Here is a 22,194-nt window from a genome sequence, read left to right as displayed (position 1 = left end):
AAGTGAAGTGCTCAGAAAGTTAGGAAATGCCAGAAAAGGGTACAGACAACTTGAATTCAGTCCCCTTGTGTGTGTGCAGTATGATACAGTCTTCAATTTACATGTTCACATACTATTTTTTTGCCCAGGATCCCTACCTTATTCAGTGCACATGATGGACAAAGCTCACTGAATTGGTCGCTGTTCATTACTTCTTTCTCTCATTTACTGCACATTGTTCAAACCCTGCTCTGAAGTCAGAATTATTAATTTCCTCTTTGGCTTTTCTGTAGTACTTATTGCTATAGTATGAGTACTGCAAAAATATTGATGATTATTTTCATTGCACACCAGTGAAATGGGGGAGGGGGATATTATTCCTATTTCACAGATGAGGGAATTGAGGCCCAGGTGTTTACAGAAGCCTAAGTCTCATTTTCAAAAGGGATTTAGGCACTTAAGAGTCTAAATACTGTAGACAGTGTGTGGGGTTTAGACTCAAGTACCTAAGTCCCTTCTGAAGATGAGACATAGGCTCCTAAATCAGTTAGGCATTGTGCTGCTGAGTGAAGCAATGCTTAAATAGCTTTAAAAATCAGGACGAGAGATTAAGATCAAAAGTATCAATTGAGAAGCTCTAGAACTAATTTTTAGGTGTCCAGGACCTTGATTTTCTTAGCAAACATAATTCTGGCATTTTCTACCTTTAATAGTGTTGTTTTATTGTAGGGTTTTTTAAAATGTCACTTCCTAGGTTTTTGGTTTTTTGTTTTAAAGCAAGCTGGTAAAACCAGAAATTCAATCATGAATCATCATATTAACACTCCCATGGGTCATCAGCAGAGTTGGAACTTTTAAATCCTCTGCCACTTGAGCTCACGGAGCAACTTATAGCAGTAGTAGGCTGTCATCCTTTGTGTGGACCAGGCTGGGAGGCGGGGGAGATGAGACACATGCTTTACCAGTGGGTTGCGCGCACGTTTTCTGATGTCAGGATTGGTGAAGCTTGGGTGTCTTGGTTCCACACTAGGTTCTGGAGGGGAGTGTGGTCTAATGGTCACATATTTCTGCCTCTTCCCCTGAGCTGGACCCTTTCTGCCTTGTCCCCTCCAGACTGTTCCCGTCTGTCATCTCTGCCTGCCCCCTTTACCCCTTAGGTTCTTATCTCTTTGCCTAGCCAGTCCTAGTCTCCCTCCCCCCCACATATGTCCGGCTCTTGTCCCTTCTGCATTCAAGTCAGGGTACATCCTCTTCCAAACTCCCTGGGCACCAGAAGTGCGAACGTTGAAAGCACAGAAGAGACAGTCTCCTTGTTCTCAGTTCTGGTGCCTTGTGCTACAGCAGCCACTGGCTGCTGGAAATAGCAGTTGCAGAGAACTGTCTCTAAAGCTTCTCCAGCTCTGGACTGAAGCATGCTGAATATGTATGGAATTTATAGAGAATTTAGTTGATAAATTCTGACAAATCTCTAGTGAGAATATGCAACATTTATTTGTGGCTTACAGCATGGCCACATTCAGGCTCTTTTCCCGCATGAGAACAGCAAAAGGCACATGACTGACACCAGGGCAGTGCCCCTGCCAAATTTCAATACCTTGCTCCAAAGCAAGGAGGTTCTAGAGCTTCTCAACTGAATGGTTGTGAGAATTTTTTAATGTAGGAAAAACAATGTATTTTTCTCTGTCTCTGAAATCACCTCTGATTTGTGAAGTTGTATTTAATACTTGAAGTGAAATTCAGCATGCTGGTAGTGATTGTTGACTATTATCCCTTCTAGTCTACTGCTGTCTCATCAAACACTGATTCTTCTTCTTACATGATTCTTCTTAAAGAGTTAGAGATTTGGAGGGCTTCGGTGGATTTGATAAGGTTAGAGAATAGAGGAGGTGGTGGATAGTTGCAATATGTTAGTAAGAAACATGAAGTGATGAGTCGAGATGCCTAGTTTGAAATAGCAGACATTATTGAGTCTGTCTGGATTCAAGTTCTCAAGGCTGCCCAGGGAAGAGTTATAGTACTTGGGAGGGGGAGATTCGGGGTGGGGGAGGTAGACAGTTTCCCAAATGACTCACAAATAATTTGGGTGATGGCAGCAAAACCAGATCTAAGCTGGTAGTTAAGCTTAGGTTTTACCCCCACTCTGAATGTTAGGGTACAGATGTGGGGACCTGCATGCTAACCTCTAAGCTTAACCACCAGTTTAGATCTGGTTTTGCTGCCATCACCCAAATTATTTGTGAGTCATTTGGGAAACTGTCTACCTCCCCCACCCCGAATATCTCCCTCGCAAGTACTATAACCCTTTCCTGGGTAGCCTTGAGAGACTCCTCCACCAATTCCCTGGTGAACACCGATCCAAACCCTTGGATCTTAAAACAAGGAGGAATTAATCATTTCTCCCCTCCTTCACCTCACCAATCCCTTTTATGCACAAGACAAGTTGCAAAAGAAAATAAACATAGCTAATTCCTTCACTAATACTCACTATCCTGATAAGAGGCTGATTCCTTTATCTTTTCCACTCCGGCCAAAACTGAAACTAAAACTGAGACAAAGGGAACTTCCCTCCTTCCTTTTGAAACATCTTGTCCCCCCATAGGTTTCTCTGGTCAAGTGTCGCCTAGGTTAGGTGAACTTCGTAACTCTTTACAGGTAAAAGAGGCATTAACCCTTAACTATCTGTTTATGATACAAGTACTAACAAGAAAAAGGACTATGAGTCTTTAAAGGAACCATTAGACAGTGTAGCCTAGTGGACAGAGCACTTGACTGGGACACAGGAGACCTGGGTTCTATTCCCATCTCTGCCACAGGCCTGCTGGGTATCTTTGGGCAATTCACGTTCATTGCCTCAGTTTCCCCATCTTTAAAAATGGGGATAATATTTTTCTTTTGTGCTTTGAGCTCTTCTGATGGAAGAGCACTATATAAGAAATACATTAGATAGATGCTATATTTTTATTATTATTAGGTCTAGATAAGAGCAAGCAAGTATTTGTTAAAACGTTTGGGGCGATTGCTAACACCATTAGGCTAGAAGCCACTGGGATAACGGGAGATTTTGCATCATAATAATTGGAAAACTTGGTCATGAAATTTATGAAGATAAAGGGAGGATTTTTAAAAATTTTTTTATATGGATCTATTTTTAAATCAGCATATGTACTAGAGGGGACATACTATTGTTGAATAAGGAGGGCATGGTAAGTGAATTTAATCTTAAGGGTAGTTTGAGTAGGTGATTGAGCTTTGTTCACTGATTCTAAACTTCAGCTGTACTGTAATCTTTGGTACAAAACCAGGTAAATTTAAAAATCCACCGTCAGTAAAATGAGGAGTTTAAATAGCAGCATAAACTGGCATTTATAAAGCTATAAGACCTAACAATATTTATGTATGTATTTCTGTTTTGGTCTAAAGAAACTCTACACCAAAGAATGACTACCAAAGTGCTAGGTGCCCTTGATGCACATTTAAGAACACAATGACTCAGAAGTTACAGAACATAAAACCATCAAAAGCAGTAACACTTCTCCCTCTTCCCTCACTGCACACATCATTTGGTCACTAAACACATGACCCGTACAGCACGAAACCTCTAGTGCACTCCACTGCCTCTGCCATCCACAATGCCTGCTCAAACAAATTGGCTTTGCAAAGAGCTTGGAAAACCAACAAATTGGGGCTATTTCAGAGTTTGAGAGTAAGAGCAGTTCAGAGGAAACTAGCTTTTATGGGGAACCTGTTGCCAGTACTCCCCGGCCTTTTATAGTGAAGGAGGAATCAAGCTTGAGGACATCTTCTGGTTGCAGCTGTGGCATTATGATATGGGGGAGGCATTCTCCCAAGTAGATGGCCTCAAACTCTTTAGGGTTTTGTAGGTCAAAACCAACATCTTAGACTCCACTCCGATATGTGGATGAATAGCAGCTTGTTTAAGGTATTTGAGAGAAAAGTAGAGCTCATAAAAATTCTAGAGAACAGTAAACTTTGAAGCTTTTTAAGAGCGAAATAAAGGAAATGCAAAGGGGTATGCAAAGAGCAAAAGAGAAAAATGGAGTTCAAGTGTCTGGGATGCTAAGACCAACAATAAAAGATATATTTAAAATACTGTATTGGAGTTCAGAGGGTGGCAGAAGGGGGAATCCAGTGAGGCCATTAATAGGATGGCAGAGCAAAATGGTCCTTGAGGGGCTCAAAGAGAGCAGCTGTTCCTTCTCTGCAGATATTAGAGTAAGGGTAGTCACTAATGGCAGTTTTTTTCTCTTCCTGCTGTGGGAGACAGTCAGCAATAGGTGCACAAGGAAGAATAGTCTCCTCTGTAGATTCCCCCAGTTCATATCTATTGGGGCAGTTGGGGGGGTCGACAGTGTCAGCTCATCCTCATATGTACCTCTGCTCATCTCTCTTTGATAGAGGTCACACACATCTTGATGAGTGGGCCATCCTCTCAACTCTCTCTCCGTTCTTGTTTCTTCCTTCCATTTAGCCTTCCCATTAATTTCCCTTTCTTCTTCTATCATTTCCCTGTACATACTGATACCTTCATCAACCCTACAAACAAAATTCTAAAACAGCTGCTGCTTATCTCACAAATCAATTTAGTTTATTTGGAAAACCAATTTCAGGTAAATGTGTTCTGTGTAAGAAAACTCTGCTCCCATGAATGCAGGCAAAAAAGTAAATACAAAAGGGACTATTATGAAAATGAGACATCAAGATCTAATTTTTAATTTGAGATGTTTTCCACACTATTTGTCTGGCTGTACCGTTAATTATTTTTAGGCTATCTCTTGGTACTGGGGAAATACTAAAGAAGGATGGTCATGGAGTGAAAACACAGAATTGAAAGACAGATCTGTTTTCAGATTCTAACTCTGCCAGCATGCCAGACACTCGTCATGGCCTTGGGAATACCACTAAGGGCCAGATTATTAAAAGTCTTTAGGTGCCTAAAGATGTAGAATAGGTGCCTGATGGGATTTTCAAAAGCACATAGGGGCTTATCTCCCATTAGTTTTTTTTTTTGTTTGTTTAAAGAGCAAGGCACTTTTGTAAATCATACAAGATGATTAGCTGCACATAAATACCTTTAAAACTCAGCCCTAAGTGTATCTGTGTGTCTGTAAAATGGGGACGATAATTTTAGCAACATTACAGGGTGTTTTGAACTCATACAAGAGTTTTGAGATCTTCAGATGGAAGATTCTGTGGAAGTGCAAAATATTATTAAAAGGTATTTGGCAGAGAGCAAGTATAGTCCTTTCTTTGAAAAAAGAGGCTGAAAATTAGATTTGTAAGTCTATCATTTTTTTTTGGAAAAAACAATTTGAGATGACTTTTATGGGCAGCTTAATGACACATTTTGAAAAGTTTAATTTACTACACAAGAGTCAGGATAGTATTGTGCAGATAAATCACATCAGACAATTTGTGTTATGGAAGACTGACCCTTTACTACTTCACAAGAGGAAATTGTAGAAGTGATTTTTTTTAACAGTTAGTTAAAAAACTAGTCTAAAGAACTCCTTAATTTTAGTCAAATTGACTTCTATTTTTGTTTGTTCCTCCTGGCTCTGTATATACTGGACTTGGTGCTTCCAAAATAAGATACTGCTATATATTCAAGGCAGAGGACTTGTAAATACAAAAGAATGAAATACAATGAAAGAGATAATAAATGTATTCCAGGACCAAGATAATTGGGGAAAGTACTAAAATTTATTTTTAAATTTTGTTTAAGGATGTGTAAAAGATTAAAAACCAGATTGTAAAATGAAAGGTATACAAATAGTTATTCTCCTGTCGATTCCTTTCCTGAAGGGCTATGTACAAATAAATAAATTAATGGTTTTAACTGGTATTTTAAAATGAACTGCATGGGAGCTGTCACACTAACAAATAAATACTGGAAAATTCTAGTGCTTTTTATTAAAAACAAAAGGTGAACCCTAACAACATGGTAAAGTCCTGGAGAAAGATATTGATTTTTCTAAAAATATCAGAAAGCTTCTTTGAACTGTATGTATATGTACATTAACCTTTTTAAAAACAAAATACTATGAATGTAAAGAAGTGCAAACCTTAATGTTTTGTGTTTTTTACTTTGTACCACTGTGTGGGATATTATTTAACACTGGATGGTAATGCACAAATATTATGAAAGATCACTTAAGATCTTAACTGGAAAGATGCATATTATGATGTTTGGCGTCCTTCTCCAATATAAGCCTTTTGTGACTGTACGTTAAATCTTCTCAAGTGATCTTGCCTAAGATGTTATGAAAATACAACTATAACCTGGAAGTTATAGCATGTATTAATGGATATTTTTCAGGTTTTGGCATGTGTGTGTAGGGAGTGAGGTCAGCATGAGGGCAGGAATGGTCCTGAAGGGCCGCATTTGTGGAAATCTTTAGTTAAGCTGCACTGTACATGTACATGTGCAGAGAAGTAACTGTGAGCACACACTATATGTATACACAGGGAACTGCTTTATCATTACAGAGAAGTGTATTCTGGTATTATTTTCTATACATCCTAATGTGTGTGGGGTTTTTGGACCACTGTTTTTTGCTTTGAGCAAATAGCTTTTATTTTACTGTCAGACTGAGGCTCAGTTATTTTTCTATTGAATTGTTTGTACCTACCAGTACATATGAGTAGTCCGAATTGTTACTTACAATCTGGACTTAATCCGGCACAGTGTCTGTTAGGAACCTCTTAAATTCCTCAGTCTTCTCAAGTCATGACTAACCTAAAACATATTGATAGCTGCAGTTTTTTCTCCCACACTGTTTATTCGTATTTAACATCAGTAGTTCTAGTACAGATCCAAAGGATGCCTCCTGTTAACCTTGTGAAAAGTTGAAAATTGACTATTTCTACTCTTTTTGTTTCTGGTCTCTTAAGCCAGTTTCTGATTAATGACAGAACCTTAACTCAGACCCTATTTCCTTAACAGCCTGTTATTTACCAGCTAGTGATGTAATATACAGACTGGGGAACTGTGCATGCGAATAGCTATTTACACATGAATTCCAGTTAACATATGTAGCTACCCATTTTGTATTTGTATATTTGTGTGTTTAGCTTAAACTCTGATGATTGAACTCTTAGTGATCGATTTTTGTGGGAGCAAAAAATGAGGATATAATTTAGAGGTCTAGTCCTGCAAAGGTATAATACTGAGTTCAGTTTAGCATTGCCCTTAAGCTAGTGGGAGCAGAGTTAAGCCAACAAAGAGTATTTTTAATAATCCCCACCTTTATTGCCTTACGCCAAAATTTTGTGCACCCCAAACCCTATTTAATTCAGTGGGAACTGAAGGTGACCTTCATCTCTGAAAATCAGACCATTTTGATTTATTAACTGTAGGCATCAGTGCTGGGGAAAGCTTTTGCCTTAAAACTTTTATCTAAGCTTTCATCCTATTTACTATTTGTCCATATGCTCTGGTTGTCTGCTGAAAGCAGCCCCTCTCCTCACCTTGTAAAGCTCGCAGGAGAGAGCTTATATCACAAAAGATAGGGCGGAGAAGTTGCTTTATCCCTTTCCCAGTTGCAGATCTAAGGTGTATTAGAGTAAGGATTTTCCCTGTACCCTTTGTAACGTACGCAGGAGCCCTCCCTCTATTCTAGTGCATCTTGAGAAATATCTTACGAAGTGCTTTTGGGCTGAGGAAGGACATAGCTGAGCTCCCTTCCTGTGCTTCTCTCAGGGAACTGTTTTTCAGCTCACTTATTTATTTCATTTCTCATGTGGTAGAGCAGTGAGGCCAAAGCTCCATTGCTAGGCACTGTACAAATGCAGAACAGCGTCCTTGCCCCAAAGAACTTACAATCTAAATATTAGATTGCAGACAGCAGGTGGATGCAGCAAATAGATGATTGGAGCAGAAGGAGACAATGAGATAATATTAGTCACTTAGGCCTGGGCTACACTGGTGGGGGGAGTCAAACTAAGATACGCAACTTCTGCTACGCGAATCATGTAGCTGAAGTCGAAGTATCTTAGTTGGACTTACCTGGCCATCATCACGGCGGCGAGTCGACCCCCGCGTCTTCCCTGTCAACTCTACTTACTCCTCCTGCTGAGGTGGAGCACAGGTGTTGATTCGGGGATTGATTTATCGCGTCTCATCTAGACGCAATAAAATCGATTCCCCAATACATCAAATACTGCCTGCTGATCTGGTGGGTAGTATAGACGTACCCTTAGAGTGAGATGACACTGTTGCCAGAGGCAGGGGGGCAAAGGATAGGTTAAGGTGTGTTAAAAACACCTCTATGCCCTCCATATTCTGTGCCGCTCCAGGAGCTGGAGAGGTCCTTAACATAATTTAGACAGCCCAGTGTTACACCCACTTCCCTGGACTGCTCTTTGGGCTGAAATGCTGCCTGGAATCTTCACAGTGCTTTGTGCATTAGCTCTGCCCTGACATCATCCCTACACCAGGACTTGCGAGCAGGTCTTCAGAAAGCAGCATCAAGTTGCGTCTGCAGTACCTGCACTAGTGGAATCCAGCTCCATCTGACCATGGGCTTTCAGGGGCCCTTTTATGCTGCTCTGGCCATTTTACGTGGTGTAAAGAGGTTAGAATGGGTGAGGATCTCATCTTCACACTTGACAAAACATGCCCTGATTGAATCAAAGGCATTTGCAAAACCTTTGCTTTGGCCCATGTGCAGTTTATCTACATTTATGAGTACGCAGCAGTTTACCCCACATTTATATGTGGTGTGAGCTTCCTTAGCAGCATGGTTTGTCGGCATAGTAAGGAAGGGTCTGCAAAATCTATTGCCCGTGCACAGCAAGAAACTTTTAAAAGGCTCATTACTTGGCCAGATAAGAATCACTTTTCATTAGACGCTGAGAGACGTTTTCCATTGAGGGCTATTACCTTGCAAAATTTCAAGTTCATACCCCTAGCAGTTGAAAAGAGAGGTTGCAAAAATGTTGTTAAAGGGAAAGTGTTTTCTTCACTTTCCTGTACTCAAAAATGACAAACATTTTTGTACAAGCTTTCAATCACAATTGGAGATTTTCATTCTAAAGGTGAAAGTTTCAGAAAGTCGTGAAGCCCAGATTTTGAAAGGTAATTAGGCAGTGATGTACTCAGTGTTCCAATGCCTAACTGATTTAGGTGCCTAAATCAGTTAGGTATTGCAATGCTGAGTTGCAGCAATGCCTAATTGTGTATTAAAAATCTGGACCTAAGTGACTGAAAACGGGTTCACAATAGAAATGGCTCATGTCACAGTTATTGGGCTGCCTCCTTCTCCCTTTTTGAGGTCTGAGTGCTCCCCTATAGCAGTCAGGCTTTGGCCTCTTACCTCTCCTGCAGTTAGATTCTGTGGTTCACCCACTCTCAGGTCAGGGTCTGGGCTACAGTCCTCTGGGTACCAAGTGTGACTAATTCAGCAGGTCCAACTGGGGTTGGAGCCTGCAATCATTTTTCTTTGGAAGCCTGTGATAGCTTACATAGTAATGATACAGACACAGCTTTTTCAAAACAGAGCCCTAGAGAATTAGATTTAAAATAAAGAGGCCTGTATTCCCTTAGATAATCTTAGCCTCTCTAACCATAGCTCAGGCAGGTCTGTCTTGTTCCTCATCTCTAAGTTGGAAAAACACCCTACAGGGCTTGCAAATTGGTTCCTCCAGCTCGAGGAGATGCACATGCGCAAGCTATGATGAAGCTTGTTCATTAAAAATAGAGTAGCCATGACAGTGTGAGCAGTGGGAGGGGATTAACTGCTCTAAGTATGTTCCTAGCATCTCGGACAGGATTGTGTTTGGGTTGGCTAGGCCCTCACATTGCTCATGCTGCTATGGCTACCTTCTATTTTGAGCACACCAGCTTGATCAGAACTAGCCTGGGCATGCCGCCTTGAGCTGGGAAGTATGCCCCCGGTTCAAAGTGCAGATATACCGTTAGTCTATCAGCCTTTTCACAGACCCCTTCTGGCCAGCCTCTCTGACCACCTCTTCCCTCTCTTTCTGTTTAGCGGACCAGTGTCTTTGGAACTCCCTTTGTTGCCAGTGTTGGGGCTGAGGAGTTCCTCATATGGCTATAAACCTGGCTATTGTTTGAGGGAATGTTCCTTGTCTGGGCCATTGTTTTACCTTTCCTGCATTCCGTAATCCCCCTGTGATTTAACTCTGCTTTCGGGCAGGTGTTCAACAATAAACTAAATCCCTGGCCATTACTGTCAAGCAGCCTTCAGCTCCAGATTACAACCAGATCAGTTTTAACCTGCCTGCATGGGACACTGAGCTGGTGGCAACTGTCAAATACTTGGGCAGCATCTTGCAGTACCAGAGGATGCTCAAAAGACGTGGACGCACCTATAACAGCAGCTGCTACCGTGCTTCAGGCCCTTCTCTGTGCGCATGTCAGACATTAAGCGTGTCACGAAGCTGCAGATCTCTAGACCCTTGGTTATTCCAGCTCTGTTTTATGGAAGTGAAACATGTGAACTGAAGAAGGCTAAAGACCACTGGACTGACATTTTGATTCTTGTAATCGTCTTGCCACTTAAAATGGAGCAACTGTTAACCAGATCAGAAATGGGGCTATCCTAAGCTGCACTCAGCAACCGCTTCCATCGGCACTGGTTGGCTTTCTTGGAATGGACACATTAGGACGGAAGACCAATGAATTATGATGTACATTTACCAAGGAATGTCTCTACATGGCTATTGATGACATGGTCATCGAAAGCTTTGGTGACATAAAAAGATAACAAGGTCTAGCTTGATATTAAGTTTATCTGGAAGGAGCTTGATCTGCGAGGAGGCTATGGCCCTTTGGGATTTGCCATGATGATTGATTCAGATAACAATACCACCCTGAACAGGGAAATTGAGTCACACATAAATACATTTCCCCAGTTATTCACACCTCATGCAATTTTAATTCTAGCTGTTGCTTATATTCTAACAAAATTCTATAGAATAGGTGGTATTTATGAGCAGTGTTTATTTGGTTGGGAAGTACCATTATTTTTTCACATTGGCCTATTGAATCTTACTGCCACACAGCTGTAGTTTCCACTGTGCCTTATACTGACTTAAAAATCAGAAGCTACTTTAATATTTATTATTAAACCATAATATTTAATCTTTATACATGGAAGTTTTGATGTTTAAACTTCTATTAAAGCAGACTAGAAACTGCACAACCTTTCATCATTCCTTGAACATTATCCAGTTTGTGCAATTAACAAAAAAGGGGGCCTCTTGATCCCTGCCAACCCCCGCTTCATTACCCATCCATAGATGTCAATGGGACTACTTCAGAATAAGGACCTACTGAATATGATTGAGGTGACTGATTGTAGCTGTTGGATTTTGATTGTAAAGTTAGTTTATTTTACAAGTCTAACAAAAATTTAACTGTTTTCTCTTGCGTAACCAAAAACAGGAATTAATTCAGAGCCAAATAGGTATTCATCTTTCTTCTCTTGAAAAGAGTTGATTATATCTGAATAAGGGTATGTAGGACATTGTGAGCATCCGAACAATCATGATGATTTTCTCCACTTGACTTGTAAATCATTAAAGTTAATGGGAGTTGGACACACCTAGTGAGAAAAAGATAATATACCCTGTAATTAGTGGATGTTCGTATTTTTGTGGGTTTGGTTACTTCTGTTAATTGTTAGTTTTATTTTGTTTTTAAATCAAAAGTGTAAATTCAGTGTGTCTGTTAGGAAAGTAGCTTTTTTATCACTTCACATAATGTTTGTAGCTGACCTATGGACAAATGTACATAATTGCTGACTGACTGGTAAAGGATAGAAAATGTGAGAGTGAGGTCTGGGAATTAAATGATCCTGAAGTTCATTTTCCTTAAATCTTATTTTTTTGTTTTGAGATTGCAGGATTACATTCTGATTTAATCAAATTAATATTTGTTTGATCTTTATTAAAGTTGATTTTTGGTTTGTTTGACCATTACCTTTAAAGGTTATTGGAAAAAGAAATAAAAATGATTGTTTCCTTTTTTGTTTTGTTTTTGCTCCTTTATCACATATGAAAGAAGGCCTAAAATACTTTAGCTTTCCTTTCCCCTGTTTGTCAGGTGTTTGAGTTAAATATTAGGGTTTTTTTTAAAAAAAGACAAAACAGAATCCCAAACAATGAGATTAAGGTCTTGTCTACATACAAAAGTTGTACTGTTTTAACTACTTCAGTATACTTAAAGTAGTGCAAACCTCTCCTCTCCTCCAAACAGTCGCTGTTATAATAAGCACCTTTACACCAATATAAGCTATTCCTGTATAAGTACCTTTATATTAGAACTCCATCTGTACAAGTGGTTGTGTTGATTTAACTATTTGGATTTTTAAAACAAAAATAATCATAGCCCTAACCAAAATAGTTCATTTCCTTGATATTGGTGATGTCACAACCCTACCATTTCAGTTCTTTGGTCATCCGTAAAGACAAGAAAAACAAAGTAAATGAATCCTGAATTTAACAAAAAAAAAAGTAGAAAAAACATTCTAGGCCTTCTTTAATTATAAGAAGAAGAAAAAAGAAAAGGACACAAACCATATTTTTTTCTTTACAGATTACTTGTAAGAATTTAGAATTTTTCAAAAGATTCTAAACATGAAAATTTTCCTGATTTAGCCTCTGAAATTGGTGGGTTGATTTTTTCAGAAGTGCTCAGCACCTAGCAGCAATGAATGACTAGAGTTGGTACCTCAATGGTTTTTAAATTAGCCCTCTGACTTAGGTGCCTAACTTTTTGAAAAATAGGAGCCTAAAATCTTGATCTCAACACTAGAACTGCTGGTAAACTCTATATGGGTTTGCTGAAGTAAAGCCCTGTAGCATTTGGCAATTCATTATGCTAAAGACTGCCATAGCAGAATACTCAGCTAGGCAATGGAGATTTTTTTGGGGTGTTTGCTGCTGCATAGCACGTTTTCTGCAATGCAGAACCAAACACTGAACCTCCCTACCTCCATTTACTTCCATAATTGACATAGGTTAACATGGATGGATGGGAAATATGTATGTGTGGCAATAGCAGAGGGTTATATGTTGTGCTATGCATGCAGCTCCAATAGAAGCTGTTGGTATTTGGAAATGCATATCTGAGGGAAGAACTTCGTTCAGAATGTTTTGTACAAAAATTTAATATTTGAATAAGAACTGCAGTGAGCAAACAAGCAAACAGATGGCAGGTGATTACATCAGCAAGAGAGAAAGAGGCAGCCACAAGAGCCTCAATTTCTAGTAATTATGTAGCCTACAAACAAAAAATATCCCAACCCTTGAAATATGTTTGAGCTAATGATCCGGAACAATGATATGTTTTCAGAGTTTAATTTGGCAGTTTACATATGTTACTTATATAAACATTTTGAATCCTGCAAAAATGTGTGGACTTGGGTTTTTTAAAATATTTTGTATCTGCAGCAGAATTCTTTATCATTAAGTTTTTAATGTATAAAAGTGGTGTGGGGTCTACACATAAATCTTGTTCATGATATTGTTATAATTTTATAAATGTTTAATTTAGTTTGCTTGTTATTCAAAGCATAATGAAAAATCAACATTGTGGAAATGTTATGTTCTCAGTTCCAGCTATCTATCCAAATCCTTTTCAAAGGATATCTCAATGAGTCCCATAGGCCAAAGTAAATTATTACATGTGGTGAACTCTAAGTTATAGTATAAGGTCATGGCAGAAAGGTTTTGTCTCTGCTTGGAAAGCAAATTAAACCTCTCATCATTAACTTTAGAATTATAGTTGTAAGAGAATTTTCACTAGGGGTGAAAGATCGAGTTCATGGAAGACATAATTCAGTCTAAAAAGTTCTTCAAACATAGCACTGGGACATAAAACATTCAGAGAGGTTTTCATATTATTGGTGGTGTATTTGGATTCACTAATATTGAAGATCAGAATCATTGTAACTTTTCACAATCTATTCTGGTTTTAGTCCAAGTTTTCCTAAACGAGGAAGACATTCATTCTGTGATCTAAGAACTTTATTTTTTTTAATATTCATTATTTTACAGCTATCATTTTTATTGTATGCACCTTTTAAAGAGTGTTTAATCAGTAAACCTTTTCTGTTATTTGTTAAATAGTAGCACTTACAGAGCCTAGATTACAGCTCTATTGTGCAAATGAACAGACACATGCACAGTGAGACCATCTCTGCACTGAAGTGCTTATTATCTGAATTGATGAGAGAGACAAAAGGTAGGAAAGGAATCAGGTACAGAGAGGCAAAGGGAATTGTTCTGGGTCACATAGCAGGTTAGCGGCAGAGCTGGGAATAAAACCCAATTCTCCTGATTCCCATTCTAAAATTCTGTCCACTATACCACTATTTATTTGCCCACTTATCCAATAGACTTGCATATGATTCTAATCCATTTATGATGCACCTGTCACAGATCATGGCAACCTGCACCTGTATTACCACTGTATGGTCCAGCAAGGGCACCCGCTCCAGGCTCCTCTGCCATCATCTCTTTTGGGTGGAGACCTGAATCTTTCTCCCTCCTAATTGGGGTATTTCGCTGCACAATTCTCTGATTATGCTGTGATATCCCCAGCAAGAAACAGATTGCCTAAGCAGGCCTGTTTTGCTTCTCTCCTGAGAGGCAATTAGCAGTGTAGTTGTCCATAGTTATACTACCACACAGCTCTTCCTAAGCAAGCATGTTTATTCTGAAGGTAAAAGCATTACAGAGAAACATGAAAGAATCTACACACATGCAAATAAGCTTAACGGAGATAATCCCCTAACTCCAACAAGGGCTCTGCTTGGTGAACAGTCTTCAACCCCCATCCAGGGTTTGTCTGTTGTCACATGTTCATAACAGCTTTCATTTAAAACAAGGATGCAGACTGAGCCAACTCCTTCCAACTTTTCCCAGGAAGGATTGGGGCCCCCTCTTGGACCAAAGGTACTGTCAGACAGCTGGATCAGAAAGAAGGCCCTGAGTCAACTAAGGCCATTTATCCTACAATCCTTTCTTTGTCTGTTGGTCCCTGGGGACTTCAGTTTGAAGGAATATAGGTGAGCTTGTTTCTAAGTGGTGGTAGCTCTCTGCAGGTGCTACAATCTGAGTGAATTTGCATAGCCCCTCCCACTATTCTTAATTCCTGGAGGACTGTGCCCCCCCCTCCCCCCCACCAGAGTTACATATAGTCTCTGGCTTGCAATGATACATAAGATTATTTCAGTAAGGTTTGTCCAGAATGTTGCAGGAAATTGCCATGCCTGTTACAGCACCCACCCCAGTGATGTCTGAGTGCAGTAGAAATATGCTCAGTAGTTTGTGCCCTGTTCAACAACCATTTCCCGGGAGTGGTGTGTTGGTACGTGCTGACCTATGACAGCTATCCTTTGTTAGGAGGGCTGCTAGTGGCCAATCCCCTTCCTTTTAATAAGTGCTGAGATTGGGTAATAATGTGCTGTTTGTAATAGCATAACAGTAGGCAGATATGAACAGAAGGGGAGCCCTTCCTGTTCTGTCTGCTTCTCCTGCAGAGGGCATTGGATTTGCAAGAAGGCATTAGCTCCTGTGGTTTTATTTATAACCACTTGTTTACACACTTTTCAAATTCTAAGCCAAATTGACTCTACTTTTAAATCCTTCCCATGATATTAAAATAAGAATATTTGCTTTAGGGTGCGCTTCTTTTATGTACTACAGATACAAATAGTAAGTACTTTGTATTTTTAACCGAGATATTTACATTTCTTTTAAAATATAGGCTAATTTAAAAGGAAGCATGTTGATAATGGGAATTGTGGAAAGTTCTATCTGTCTTGGAAAATAAGTGTGTGCTGTCAGGGTCTTCTTACTTTGAGAAAAATTGTTTTGAAACAAAACATTTACAAGGAAACAACTTGCATGAGAAATTATATAATTTTATTACAAAAAAAACTATCTTCAGAGGAAGTTACAGTTGGATTGTTAAACATCCAAAACTGAATAAATGATAAAATTAAGGTCTCACAGACCTATAGCTCTGTTTTTATGGATACATTTTGATGCTGTTTTAAATTACACAATCATATGTTATTTGCAAAATATTACATAATTTTTTTTCTTCTTGCCATATGTGCAGTCTCTTTTTAAAAAAAAAAATAAAAAAAGTCCTGGTCTCATATACTTATTTTCATTGCCCTAATAGTGTAATATATATTTATTGAGCTAGACTTTTTATATATGTTCTTTAAGGTATCTATTTTCATAATTAAGTCAACAGCCATATAATATACAATTTATTTTCAGCCAGCAACACAGATTGCTTAAGGTGCAAGTCTGGGAGGAGTTGCCCTATTTACAAACTTTTGTGGCCTACAAATGCTATCATGTTCCTATGTGTATTATTTTCATGCAACCTGATTCTCCCCTCATGATGTTTTTATTTAAATGTAACTCTTCTTGAATGTAAAAAGTTTTATTTCTGATTATCACAAGTGCAATAAGATCAGGGCAGTGGGCTCTGCTTGTCTGGAATACACACAGAATAGCATGCAATGCTACAGTAGGCTTAAGGCCCCTTGTTTTCGAATTTTATTGATGTTTAACAAAATATTTTCAGGTTTTATGGAAGCTATTATTGCATTGTTTTGTTGTTGTTTTTTTCACCCAAATTTTGGACTACTCAAGTACATGGAAATACTGTTTATGTTAAGAAAATCCAATACATTATATTACATAGATGTATTTGTTAGAAAATTACTTTAAATGTAAATGCCAGGCTGACTGGTAAATTAAGACCATCTTGTGGAAGATACACACACGCGTATGTGTTCATATGTGTACTTAATGGTAATGTACAGTTCATGAAATAAATGACAGCATTAATCTGCCTTTGCTTTCAGTATTCTTACTTTTTTTTTGCTATTGGTTGCTTTTTTTTTTTTTTTTTTTTGGGGGGGGTTGGGGGGGGTCTTCTTTTCCCTTGATATTTACCCAGAAAACTGTGAAGTTAATATTTGCACAGATTTTCACCTATATAACTTTTCTAAAAGATGCTGTTAAATTGCTGGGAAATTTAAAACAAAATCAAACCAAAAATGAAGGGCCTTGAGTATGCTATACATGAATCTGGAATGAAAAGAAAGTCATTCACCACTGCTATTGCTTCATAAACTCTCCTGTTGTGACCCTATAACTGACAAGTCATAACCCACTACTCCTGGCTTTTCAGACCTTCCTGACAGTCCCAGATGACAAGTCTCCAGACCCTTCCCAGATGCAGAAATTCTCTTTACTTACAAATAACAACAAAGTGCCTGATGAGCACTTGCATTTCTCTTTTTTTAATTTGTTTCCTTTCCATTTTTTTTTTTTTTAAATCTAGGCATTACTTTCAAAACCCTACATTAATGAAATGTTATAGTTAGTATTTTACATGCACAAAAGAATGAGAAATTTGGAGTAATGGTTTCCACAATACCTATGATTCAACCACATTGCATGAAAGTCCAAATATTAATGATATATATACATGATCTAAATACTACATGTGTCTGGGGAAGCTGAGTCACAGTTGAGTGAATGGTAATCAAACTTTGTTTTTTGGCTGCAGTGTGTGACAATTCTGTTGCATTAACAGGATAGAGGGCTTTACATTTTTTCTTCTTTTGTGCTTTTTGTCCATATAATTCACTGCACTCATTAAATAAGCATGTTACCTTGTTTGTAAAGACTATCCTGAATTTAATTGACATCAACCTTTGTACTGCTTATGCTCGTCCACATTTGTCAGCCAGTTTTAGCATATTACCTTGTAATCCTTCTTCCAGGTTACAATATGCAACATGATTAAAATTTGTAGTGAATGATCCTGTTTCCCTGCATCCCAAACTGCTTACTCGCAGCAGTATCCTCTGCTTCTTTATTCAAGCAGCTCACTGCATGTACTAACCTAACATACAGTATCTCTGAGGAAGGCAGCTTCCTTATCAGATTGTGTTACTGGGTGATTTTTATTTATTTATTTATTTATTTTAGAATCTTTCATGTTTTTAATCCATGTTTTTGGAAATTAATGCTGATATACATTAATTATTGCCAAATTAAGCAACTTGTAAGAGTTCCCCTATATTTCAAACTGCGATTTCAAACGCACTTTCCAGTTAGAAATTGTTAATTCAAGTTATTTTAAACTTTTATTTTTGCTTTGTTTTATAAAATATATTTGAGCATAAATAACGCAATTTTTTATTTGTAAACCAAACAACAACAAAATAATATTAAAAGTGTTCCATAATAGGCTAAAAAGTGTTCCGTGGCCAATAAAAGTTTGGGAAACACTGCTGTAGTGCAATTTACAAATGGAGATTTTTTTTTTTACGTAACTGCACTCAAAAACAAAACAATGTAAAACTTCAAAGCCTACAAGTCCACTCAGTCTTACTACTTCTTCAGCCACTCACTAAGACAAAGAAGTTTGTTTACGTTTATGAGAGAGAATGCTTTCCGCTTGTTCACAATGTCACCTGAAAGCGAGAATAGGCATTTGCATGGCACTGTTGTAGCCGGCATTGCAAGATATTTACATGCCAGATGCACTAAAGATTCATATGTCCCTTCATTCTTGAACCACGATTCCAGGCACATGCGTCCATGCTGATGACGGGTTCTGCTCTCTAGAAATAAACAAATGAGGTATTGCAGGTTGATGACATGGAAAACCTTTCAATAGAAAAAAATTTTATTGAACAAATGTGTGTAAAGGGCATGAAAACAATGCTGATGTTTGTGAGGTTACTTAGCTGTGTGGGCTAATCCATGCGCACCCAACTAACATACACATTTGGATATAAAGCAAGCGGAACTTACTTTAATCATATTAATTAAAAATATACATAACAGTTTTGTACTCCATCAGATGTTCACTGTTTCTGTTGCTGGGGGCCCTACGCTGCTCAGAAATAGTGGATAATGAGTAATCTGTAATGTAAATTTCTTCTCTGTAATCTTATTTGCTGACTCTCTGCAGCTTCCGTTACACTCTAAACATGGCTAAAAAAAACCTTCTTGTGCATAAACAACACCTATATCGAGCAGTCTTGCTGTTGAGTTCCATGCCTTCTGTATCGTTCTAGAAGCTTTCAAGAGGGTATAGGCAGCAACATCCTCCATTCTGATTCACTGGGATGCTAATGCACAAATAACTTTTACAAAATTCTTAGCTGTTAAATCAGAATGTGTAACATTTAAAGACATCTTTTGGAGTCTTTTACAAACTAGTCAATAAAAGCGATGTCTTAGAAAAGTGTGGAATAACACTTGATGACAATAACAGAGAAACAGTAGGCATTAGCATCTTCAGAACAAAGATTAAAGACCCATGGGTGATTCATGAAATAATTATTTCATTTTATTTCTCCTTTCTCCAGTGGAGGTATTTGCATGCGAAGAAATTTTTTTTGTTCCTTTTAGGAGTACCTGTACTCATTGTGTTCATTCTCCAATAGAAGTCAAGCTAGTAGCGATGTCGTAGTTATTTGCAGTGGGGATGATTATGATGTCACAAACAGAAAAGTGACTTTAAGTGGAGAGTAACCAGTGTGAGCAAATCCATTCCTAAGGAGTAAACACCCTGTTTTTATACAAATAACAATAACATTTAAAAAAGGGGGAGATACCCAACAAGATCTATTCAGTCTTCATAAACGATTTAGCCCCCTGATGGGTTGCGGAGCACTTGTTGGTGATCCTCACAGGGTTAGTGAGGCACATGTTGCTTTGCATTCTCCTTGTTTTCAGATGGTAAATTGCATTAAAAGACATCTGAAAATGCATTAAAATTATTTCCTAATATTATTTTTATATTTAATTACTGTGATTGACACAGGGAATTTGTGATGATTCTGGAAGAGAAAGTAGTCTATGTGATTAACAATAAAAGGGAAAATATCAGAGATGATTTCTCTCAGAAGATGTGGTCCACACTAAGATTTAACTGAGGATTATTAAACTTTCTGTCTATATTGATTCTAAGGCACCTATCTTAACCTTTTTGTAGCTAAGAGTCAGTTCTGGTATAGATATATGGTTTAAGGAATTTGTTCAAAGATTTCCAGAGAGGAGCTGTATCCTTAAACAAATAAATAAAAAGAAACAAAGTTAAAAAATACTGCTGGAACTTGGAAACATTATAGGTACAATTAGAGTTAATGTTTTAGCTAGTAGACATTCTTTAGTGTACTCCTTTTTTATGTATTTATTTTTTTGCTGGAGGGAGGAAAAAAATCAAGGTGAACGTTTTGAAACAGGATAAAAGGCAAAAAGAGATCTCCTTTAAGCTAGTGTTGGTATGTGGTGGTTTTGTTTGTTTGGTTCCCCTCTCCTGTCCCCCAACTCCTTTAAACATTGTGGGCCTTACAGACTGTGTAACTGAGATAATGATCATAGTATTGTATGACAAATGGATATTTATTTCCTTCAGATTTTATTTAGTTATTTATTTTTGAAATTTTTGTCTCTTTCAAGTCTGGGCCCCGTGGTTGGTTCTTTTTTCAAATCTGGGCTTTGAGAATCTCCTCTCTGAGTCTGTGTTATTCTCAGTGCAGGATCAGGGCTCAGGGAAGGGTTATGGGGGGTGGGGGAAAGGAGCCCCATGCATTTTGCTGATGCATCAGACAGTTAGCTACTCTAGTGAAAAATCTTCTAGTAGTGGGGTGCAAGCTGGCTGCAACAGCTCTTGGCCTGAAGAGTCACATCCAACAATGCCCACCAGTTGGGCAAGGTAGGTCCAGGAGGGATGGGATTATGGAGGCTGGAACACCTGCAGATTCAGCATTTCTCCCAGGTAGCCTCTACTTGTGGGATGCCTGTGTAGACCCGGCCCTAAAATAAAACTGCCTTGTAGTCATGGAAAACTCTGGGGCATGTGCCAGTGCCAGTCCATCTGCCCCTGTGGACGCAATGCATTGTAAATTGCACATCATCTGATATTACGGTGATGAATCTGGCACTATCATAGCAATAAGACAGAGGGGTAATTTAATGATAACATTGCTGATTTGACTGGCAGCTAAAACTCCTGAAAGCCAACCAATCAAAAGGAAGAAGTGTTAGAAGTTGGACTTCTATAACTTTAAATTATTCAATCGTGCTATTTCAGTGTTTCAGTTTATCATTCAATAAAACCTTGATTAAATTATTTATCCCTTCTATTTTTTTCTTGTACTCTTTTCACTGTTATCATTCCCTGGATTCTTAAAGGTGATTGATGGTCCTTAAAGATCTAATATGCATTCTCTTTTGTTATTGTGAAGCGAAACTGCACAACAGAGCAGCCCACAAGCCCCCTATAGAAATCTGAAGACAATTTTGATACTCTAGTCCACTCAAAGAATCTGCTGATACTGTAATGATTTTTCCCTTGCCAAGACCCTCCTTGCCTGGTGTCATTTCTTGAGCTCTCGTGGGATGGGATTAGTCTAAAACAACAAAGTAGCCAGATGTCTGGTTCTAAGAGAGTCCCAGAGGCCAGGGTATGGTAGGCAACAGTAATTGCTTAGGGCTGAAGATCAAAGATACCTGAGAATTACTTTTGGGTACATACTGTGTGTCTTTCCCATTATTAACAGTATGAGAAAATTTGTATCTCTAATCAACACTTCTGTTGGTTATATTTAAGTGTGAGTGTAGTTCTGTCTGATATTAATATTTTGTGTGTTTTTTAGTAGAATTAACAAGAAGTTTATGTTACATATGTTGGCAAAATTATGCAGCCTAACATTTTTTACTACAACCACTTCTCTGTATATAAAATGATTGTATTTTAGTTTAAAAACATTGTAAGGTAGTGTTTAAAAAACTACTATGCCATATATGGGCCAGTGTTGGTAGATTTTTTTTCCTCTTTATCCAGAATTGTCAGTGAGAATGGTTAACTTGTCTCAGTACAGATTTTAGATCATTGCTCCAACTAGATGATCATATTGGTCCCTTCTGACCTATGAGTCTATGAGTCTAAAATGAATTCAGATCAAATCCTAGAGGCTGAATATCAGCACATCACTGCTTTTTCCTCACATAGATATTCCTAATGAAATGCTAATTAACATTTTTAGTGATCAACACCTGTCTGTTATATAAAATCTGAGTCTGTGTTATTGTAGCGTAAGTGCTAGCTTTGAATTCTTGTAATGCTTTTAAAATGGGATAGCTCCTGGGGAGAAACAGAAATCTGACTGTAAC

At 38.2% G+C, this 22,194-nt stretch overlaps 1 protein-coding gene across 5 annotated transcripts in view; it reads left to right on the top strand.

Moving 5' to 3' along the window:
- The window catches only part of SLC10A7 (solute carrier family 10 member 7), a 215,019-nt gene that overhangs the window by 16,885 nt on the left and 175,940 nt on the right, over positions 1–22,194 (top strand). The gene's annotated exons all lie outside the window — the stretch shown is intronic.

The sequence above is a fragment of the Chelonoidis abingdonii genome, chromosome 5, assembly GCF_003597395.2.
Source record: "Chelonoidis abingdonii isolate Lonesome George chromosome 5, CheloAbing_2.0, whole genome shotgun sequence".
Lineage (NCBI taxonomy): Eukaryota > Metazoa > Chordata > Testudines > Testudinidae > Chelonoidis > Chelonoidis abingdonii.
Note: the sequence above shows the minus strand (reverse complement) of the source record. Positions and strands in the feature narration are given on the sequence as shown.